This window comes from Canis lupus, chromosome 38 (genome assembly GCF_011100685.1).
Source record: "Canis lupus familiaris isolate Mischka breed German Shepherd chromosome 38, alternate assembly UU_Cfam_GSD_1.0, whole genome shotgun sequence".
NCBI lineage: Eukaryota > Metazoa > Chordata > Mammalia > Carnivora > Canidae > Canis > Canis lupus.
The window spans coordinates 22,286,402-22,295,513 of record NC_049259.1 but is presented as its reverse complement, the minus strand read 5'-3'; the positions used below and the strand labels follow the sequence as shown (position 1 = coordinate 22,295,513).

Sequence of the window (9,112 nt, the reverse complement as noted above, 5' to 3'; positions counted from 1 at the left end):
ATGAGCAAAACATTAACATGGTTCTGTTAAAAAGAAAACCAGAGGCCCCATATGGTGTCATTTACCTTAAGGTCCCAAGTCAGTAGACCAAGACTTACTGCCTACCCTGACTGTAATTTCAACCCCCCAGAAATCTAACCTTTAACCAGTTAACAAGGAATTTCCTGGTCAGCGTTAGAAATTTTAGTGATAGACCTCACCATTCCTCTTAGGAGGACGACCTTGTCTAAAATAGATTCTTTGTTAATAATTTCCTTTTCCCCATTCCTTCCCCAACTTTTAAAAACCTTTCCCTTTCTGTAGCCTTTTGGAGCTCTCCTCTACTTACTAGATGGGAGGCTTCCTGATTCATGAATTGATTTTTTTTTAAGATTTTATTTATTGGGGATCCCTGGGTGGCTCAGCAGTTTGGCGCCTGCCTTTGGCCCAGGGCACAATCCTGGAGTCCCGGGATCGAGTCCCACGTTGGGCTCCTGGCATGGAGCCTGCTTCTCCCTCTGTCTGTGTCTCTGCCCTCTCTCTCTCTCTATCATAAATAAATAAATCTTAAAAAAAAAAAATATTTTATTTATTTATTCATGAGAGACACAGAGAGAAAGAGAGGCAGAGACACAGGGAGAGGGAGAAGCAGGCTCCACGCAGGGAGCCTGACGTGGGACTTGATCCCGAGACTTCAGGATCACGCCCTGGGCCAAAGGCAGGCACCAAACCGCTGAGCCACCCAGGGACCCCCCATGAATTGATTAATAAAGCCCATTAGTTCTTTAAAATTTACTCAGTTGAGGGTCACTTAGGTGGCTCACTCAGTTGATCATCCAACTCTTGATTTGAGCTCAGGGCTTGATCTCCAGGTCAGAGGCTCCATGCTGGGCAAAAAAATTAATTTTTTAAATTTACTGTTATATTTTTGTTATTTAACAGTTCCAAAAGTCAAAACTAGACAAAACAGGACACTCAAGAGAAGTGCCACTCCATATCTTCTCTCTTTCACTCTAATCTTAACATCTCATTTTGAGATAACCATTCTTTTTTTTTTAATTTTTATTTATTTATGATAGTCACAGAGAGAGAGAGAGAGAGAGAGAGAGAGAGAGGCAGAGACATAGGCAGAAGGAGAAGCAGGCTCCATGCACCGGGAGCCCGACGTGGGATTCGATCCCGGGTCTCCAGGATCGCGCCCTGGGCCAAAGGCAGGCGCCAAACCGCTGCGCCACCCAGGGATCCCGAGATAACCATTCTCATAAATTTGATCTTCCTTCCTGTATGTTTCTGCAAAAATAATATAATAGGCGTTCTTATTGAATCTCCTTTTCTTCCCAACAAGGTAGCCTTGCTTTTTTTCATGTAGCAAATATATCCTGAAAAATACTTCAAATCAGTTAATACAAATTGTAGGGGAGGAAAATTTTTTACTTTTTCTCTTCTAGGTTCTTTGGCTGCTCTAAAAATTAAATTGAGGGGCACCTGATGCCTCAGTGGTTGAGCGTCTGCCTTTGGCTTGGGTCGTGATCCAGAGGTCCCGGATCAAGTCCCGCATCCGGCTCCCTGCAGGGAGCCTGCTTCTCCCTCTGCCTATCTCTGCCTCTCTGTGTGTCTCTCATGAATAAATAAATAAAATGTTTTTTTAATCTTAAAAATTAATTAAATTAAAATTAAATTGACATAAGACCAATTAACAGGAAAAAAATCAAACAGAAATTTAATGACATGTATACCTCTTGTACACAAAGGAACAACCATTTCCCTGAAATGGCTGAAGCCAGGGCCTTAAAGACAAAAGGTGTTGGGAGTGAGGACTCAGAGATGGGAGGTCGCCTGTGGGAGCAGAATAATTCAGAGCAAGGTTGTTATGCAGATTTACCCCAACACCTTCTCCATTGAGAAGCTCACCCCCCTCTTCCGGGTACAGTGAGGAAGACACCCTTACAAATGGAGATTTCCCTTAAAAATGCAAATATCTCTTACAAAAGGGTCACTTTTCAGTTTTCACAGCTTCTCCTCCGCCTGCAATTTCTTCCCCGCCCCCTGCAATTTCTTAATAATAACCACTTTCAAATAATCAGTACGCCAGAGGCCTGTTTTAGGGTGGTGTAGGTTGCTCCCTTCTAAAAATCTTCATTATTTTTTTTACAACTGCATAGTATTTCATTGTGCGACTATATCATAGTTTATTAAACCAAATGCTTATATAGTTGAACTTTTGGAGGTAGTTTCCAATATGTTGCAATTACAGATAATGCTGCAATCAAATAACGTTGTGTACATGCATTTTTGTGTTGTTAGAGCTCACGCTTCAGGATCAATACCTAGACGTGGGGTTGCCAGGTCAACTGTTAAATGCTTGTCATTTTGTTAAGATATTGTAAAATTGCTCTCCACCAGCGTTATACCGTTTTGTATTCCCACCCACAATATCGGAGTACTTGTTCCCCCACAGCCTTGCCGATCAAGCATATTATCAAGTGAAGGGAAGCAGAAAGTCACCCAAAATATGCCTCTTTGGCAAGAGGATTATCTTGAGCTGGATGTTTTAGGGAAACAGTGTCTGCAGGAAAAGCTCTGAACGCCGGGTACAAGTGACCCTTTGTAAGAGAAATTAGCATTTGTAAGGGAAATGTCCTTTTGTAAGGGTGTCACCCTCACTGTACTCGGAAGAGGAGGTGACCTAATCTCTAGCAACCTTTATGATGGAGAAGGGAAAGCTTAAATCCGCATAACCTCCTCACCCTGGTTAACGGTGCTTTACCGGAAAACCTCCCTGAACTGACTTTCCTCCACCCCCAACATCTTTCTCCTTAGCTAGCGGCTGTATTTAAGATGATGGCTCAGACCTTTTGGGGAAATTACTCGGTTCTCCTGGGGTTCTCGTGCATACAGGAGGTAGACGTGTTATCAGACTTTTCTCCTGTTAATCTGTCTTCTAAAAATAATAATAATAATCTGTCTTCTAGTAAGAGGGGGGAGGGTCTCTGCCAAGAACCGAGAAGGGTAAAGGAAAATTCTTTTTCCTCCCCTACACAAACATTTTGAACTTTTGTCACTCTGATGGGTGAGATGAACTAGGTTTAATCCCTCCTGCTTAGCTATCTCCGGCAAAGCCCACCTGTAATCTAGCTTCACCTTTGGAAGCGCCTTGCTGGAAGGGTCTAGCTCCACCTGCTGTTAGCCTCTAGTTGCAGGAAAAGCACCCTTTCGCCACAGGTATCTGCCCTGGCACTTACTTTTCCTTACCTATTAAATTTCCAGCCCTTTCCTCCTTAATGAGCCTGCATCTTAAACTCTTCCCTTCGGGCTGCAGCACGTCTCACGCTCCACAAACTTTTTGAGTTGAGTACTAAACCCATCCACACCTGATGAAGGAGCAGAAGGCCAACAGAGGACAAAGCACAGGACAACACCCTGCAACTTACCCCACCAATCCCCAGGTGGGATACGTGTGGCCTTCCTCGGCACTCCTGACTTCCCTAAAGACAAAGGAAGGAAAAAAACAAACGGATAATTTAAAAAGATTACAGTCCAGCAAGTTGGGAGGCTCCCTCAGTTTACAAAATGTCTTAGTGATTTACAAGAAAAAAGCATTCTTATCAATAACCTGACTTCCAGAAGGAAACTCTCAACTGTCTTAATGCTTTCCTAGCAGGAAAAACAACTTTAATGTGACAATGGCAAGGACTCCAGTATCTTGTAGGCCCTCTTTAGCATACAACAGTTCTTTTGAAAACCTCCCTTTTTCCTTACCCCCAACTCCCAAGTATGTCCTCAGTCACCCCTGACAACCCCAGGGCAGCAGCTCTTTCTACCTACGGGTCCTGTCCCTGGGCTTTCATAAAACCAGAACCATGTTTGCATCAAGAATTCTTCCTGGGGGATCCCTGGGTGGCTCAGCGGTTTAGTGCCTGCCTTCGGCCCAGGGCGTGGTCCTGGAGTCCCAGGATCAAGTCTCACATCAGGCTCCCTGCGTGGAGCCTGCTTCTCCCTCTGCCTGTGTCTCTGCCTCTCTCTCTGTGTGTCTCTCATGAATACATAAATAAAATAAAATCTTTCTTTAAAAAAAAATTCTTTTTTGGCGGCAGCCCAGTGGCTCAGCGGTTTAGCACCGCCCTCGGCCCGGGGTGTGCTCCTGAAGACCCGGGATCGAGTCCCACGTCGGGGTCCCTGCATGGAGCCTGCTTCTCCCTCTGCCTGTGTCTCTGCCTCTCTTCTGTGTGTGTCTCTCATGAATAAATAAATAAAATCTTAAAAAAAAAAAAAAAAGAATTCTTTCTTGGGACACCTGGGTGGCTCAGTGGTTGAGCGTCTACCTTTGGTTCAGGGCGTGATCCCAGGGTCCTGGGATGCAATCCCACATCAGGCTCTCACCTGCATCTCCCTCTGCCTGTGTCTCTGCTGAGTTAGGGACAAATGGGGCTAGGCAGGGCTAGGTAGGGGGCCATGGAAGCAGGCTCACTAAAATCCAAAAAAATACTGAGATGTAAGGAAATGAGAGATAAAGGATCAGGTCAGACCACCCTGCCCTGGGTGTGGGTGGGGAGGGTGTCTTTTTAACTCATCTGGGACCAACAAAGGATAACCAGACCCCAAAGAAGAAGTAAGGCATTAAAGCTGTTATCACTAGTACTTACTCAATGGTGATGTCAGTAAATAACGTTAAAAGGATTTAGGTTCCCTGATTAGGCTTCCAATAAAAGACCAACCCTACATGCCCTCAGGGGCAACCCTGCTGGGACCCCTCTCACTTCTGAGAGGTCTCTCTGTATCTTTACCTAGAGACTCCTTTACCTTTGCTCACTCTCCTGTGTCCGTGAGATTCATTCTTTTTTTTTTTTTTTTTTTTTTGAGATTCATTCTTTAACTCCGTGAGACAAGAGCCCAGCTCTCCCATATCACTGCCTCTCTGTCTGTGTCTCTCATGAAGAAATAAAAAGAATTCTTTCTTGGTTGTTGGCTCCAGACCTCACCTCACCACACCTCACTTAGATTCAAGAACTGTATCACAGCCACACCGTTTACCATCTACATTAGGTGGCTTGTCTACAAGGAAGGTCTGCATTATCCGACTTTACTATTGCAGAAAACTCTGCCCAGAAGATGAAGTTGCAAGTACCTAGACATCCAACTAAGCCTCGTTAGAGTAAAATGGCTCATCAGACAAGGAGTAGTTAGGAAACCCTGTTACCTGCTTTTCCTAAATCATCATCCTACAAAGGCCTCCACAAAATCACTTAGTTTAAGCCGTAGACTCCTTTGCCCGCCCCCACTCAGGCTCTACTTTCTCAATGTTAGTCTCACCCTAACTACAGCAGACAATCCACTAGGCTTCGCCTTGCTGACAGGTGATTTTGGTAGTATTGGCAGGGAGCCAGCATTCAATTTAAGACAGCAAGCAACGAAAAATAAGGTGAAATTAAATTAATTTTTTAAAAATCGGGGATGCCTGGGTGGCTCAGCGGTTGAGCATCTGCCTTCGGCCCAGGGTGTGATCCTCTTGACTTCAACTCATGATCTCTGGGTCCTGAGATGGAGCTTGGGATTCTCTTTCCCTCTGCTCCTTTGTGCATGCTCATGCTCTCTCTTGCTCTCTCACAAATATATAAATGCCTAAGTAATCAAAAATCATTTCAAAAAAATAATAAAATAAAATAACTTAATTAGAAAACAATTAGGTTAGCTGCTTTCTTTTAACTTCACCTATGAGTACCAACTGTTGGCCTTTCACACGTTTTTGTGCAGCCTCGGGTCTAAGAATAGTTTTACATATCTAAATGATTGAAAAAAAATCAAAAGGTCATTATTTCATGAATATGGAAATTGTGAAATTCACATTTCAGTGTCCATAAATGAAGTTTTAATGGAACATGGCCATGTTCATTCACGGTCTACGGATGTTTTCTTGCTATGCCTGTAAAGTTGTTTAGAGACTGTATGTCTAAAAGTATAAAAAAATCACTTCGAAGGCATTTTTGAACTTGCCGGGTAGACACTCACCCCGAGTTGGAAAAATTCATGGCCAAGAAGTTATTTTTGAAATTAAATGATAGCAGCTATGTCTAAGGAATATTGTGATTTGACCTCTTTATGAATCTTGTGATGGACAAGCGCAAGTGGTGGCCAGCGGGCGACAGAGTAACACTGGCCTGGCGATAATAGTAGGAAAAGGTATCATCCTGGTGGAAGCCTTTGAGAGAGTATGAACAACAAAACCAGAATATAAAGCAGAGAAATCGGGATCCCTGGGTGGCGCAGCGGTTTGGCGCCTGCCTTTGGCCCAGGGCGCGATCCTGAAGACCCGGGATCGAATCCCACGTCGGGCTCCCCGTGCACGGAGCCTGCTTCTCCCTCTGCCTGTGTCTCTGCCTCTCTCTCTCTCTCTCTCTCTCTCTCTGTGTGACTATCATAAATAAAAAAAAAATCTTAAAAAAAATTTAAAGCAGAGAAATCCCTGGTTCCATGTCTTCTCTCCACAGTGCATCTTATAAATAAAAAATAATATAAAAATTAGGTCACGTACATCTTATTGAACCTTTTTATTAAAAAAAAACTTTTGTAATAGAAATAATTTCTATTTTTAGAAAAAATAGAAATAATTTAATTATTTTAAAATAATTTAAATATTTAAAATAATTTTAGAAATAATTTTCTATTTTCTTTTTTTTATTTTTTTTTTAAATTTTTATTTATTTATGATAGTTACACACAGAGAGAGAGAGAGAGAGGCGCAGAGACACAGGCAGAAGGAGAAGCAGGCTCCATGCACTGGGAGCCTGACGTGGGATTCGATCCCGGGTCTCCAGGATTGCGCCCTGGGCCAAAGGCAGGCGCTAAACCGCTGCGCCACCCAGGGATCCCTATTTTCTTTTTATTAAATAAACTTTTGTAATAGAAATAAAAAATTTATTCCCTGGTTATTTACTGTAAGTTTGCCAACCCCTGGCCTAAGATGTCCAGTTTGAAAGCAATCATGGACAGCTTGCTCTTTTTTTTTTTCTCATGGACAGGTCTTATGTGAGGTGACATAAAGCACTTTCCAGATCTTGCCTCATTTGTTTTTTTTGGTTTTGGGGTTGTTTTTTGCCTCATTGCTTTTAAACACTTCATAGGGCAGGTATTATCACCATTTGTTAGGTGACAAGACACTGACAGAAAACTTTGCCAACGTCAAAGGCTGGAGTCAAACAAGGTCTGTGCCTCCAAAGCCGGCCGTCTTTCTAGTACACAACACCCTCCCGAGAGCTCTGAAGGGCATTTTCTGAATTGTGTCCTCTTTGGACATCCATCCATTGGTCCTAATTTTCTTCCTTGAGGCCATTCATACAGAAACCCATAAATATCTGCAGGCTATAATTTTGTCTTCCTGGAGACTTTGACTCTGAACTTGGCATTGACCCTTTTAGTTAAGTCTCTTTACCATCCATACGGCTTCTATGAACAGGTTCCAGTTGGTCTGTAGTCCAAGACCTTACAGTGTGGCACCTAAACAACCTGATACGGGGGGTCTAATGCCACCAGCAGACCGCCTCTTGAGTTTTAGATGTTCTACATCTTTCTCATCTTTATAATGATCCGTTGACTTTTTGGACCTAAAGGCAGTGTTACTAACTATTGAATTTTGGTCTATGAGATGGAGTGTATCATTCCTACTGAGATTTGTTTTAATTCCAGTGTAGTTAACATGCAGTGTTATATTAGTTTCAGGTGCACAATACAGTGATTCGGCAATTCCCTTTTTTTTTTTTTTTAACTTATTTATTCATGAGACCCAGGCAGAGGGAGAAGCAGGCTCTCTGCGCGGAGCCTGATGTGGGACTCGATCCCAGGATCCCAGGATCCCGCCCTGGGCCAAAGGCAGGCGCTCAGCTGCTGAGCAAACCCCCCCCACCACCACCGTGTCCCAGGGTAAGTGAACTTTTTTTGGGGGGTGGGGGGTAAGTGAACTCTTGATCCCTTTCACTTACCTCACCCATACTGCCCACGCCTCTCCCCTCTGGTAACCATGTTTGTTCTATTGAGGTATTTGAATTCTCAGTCTGCCAGCTGAGGGCACTGTCCTCCTCATTGCCATCCACAAATATGATACGTATGTCTTCTGGTTTTCACCTGTCACTGGCAAAAAATGCAGTGGCTTTATCCTTCATTCCAGAAGGTGGCACTCATAGGCCACTCTGTCCTGTAGATCCTGTTGGGATGGCAGGCCCACTCAAGTGACAGTCTCAGTTAAGAAGGTGGGGAAACCCAGGTGGACATCATTACTTTCAAAGTCCTCCCTCCAAACACCCACACAGACACCTTTAAAGAGAAAGTGAACTTGTTTGCAGCTCCTCCTCTTTTTGGCTGCTCTTGCATTCAGGAACCTTCTCTCCCCAGCTCTCTTGAATCCCAGACCGTCCACTTGCCTAATACTGGTTGTGAATTTCGACAAGTTACTTAGCATTTGTGCCTCTTTTCCCCATCCGTGGACTGGAGAAATTAATAGCACTCAGTAAATTAATGGATGATAATAATCATTCGACAAGTTACCCCTCGAAAAAGAATTTTCCTTTCATATTAGATTTTTACAGCCAGGGACGCCTGGGTGGCCCAGTGGTTGAGCGTCTGCCTTCAGCCCAGGGCATGACCCCGGGGTCCTGGGATGGAGTCTGAATGGGGCTCCCTGCATGGAGCCTGCTGCTCCCTCTGCCTGTGTCCCTGCCTCTCTCTCATGAATAATTAAAATCGTAAAAAAAAAATTTACGGCCAATAAAAAAAGGGTAATAAATCAGAGGAGCTACAGAATCAGAACTTCTTTCCTTAAAATTGTATTTTCTCCATTTATTCTCCTTAAGTTGTCCCTTTACCCCATAAAATATACTTGTCCCTTCAATAAATAAATAAAATCTTATATATAAAAAAAAAGGAATGGACCAAGCCTATTTCCCTCCCCTGTCCTTCATCTGTACATTCTGTTGTGGGTTTTTGGTTTTGTTTTAAAGATTTTATTTATTTACTCATGAAAGACAGAGAGGCAGACACACACACAGGCAGACGGAGAAGCAGGCTCCCTGCAAGGAGCCTGGTGCGGGACGCGACCCTGGGTCTCCAGGACCACACCCCAGGCTGAAGGCCGCGCCAAACCACT

General features: G+C 43.6%; 1 long non-coding RNA gene across 1 annotated transcript; it reads right to left on the bottom strand.

Moving 5' to 3' along the window:
• Positions 1-739: 739 nt before the first annotated feature.
• Positions 740-9,060, bottom strand: LOC119868070. The gene is made up of 3 exons (XR_005385819.1): positions 7,953-9,060; positions 3,411-3,464; positions 740-1,269 (listed from the first exon to the last, which is right to left on the bottom strand). It is a non-coding gene; the product is annotated as an uncharacterized LOC119868070 (long non-coding RNA).
• Between the last annotated feature and the right edge of the window lie 52 nt (positions 9,061-9,112).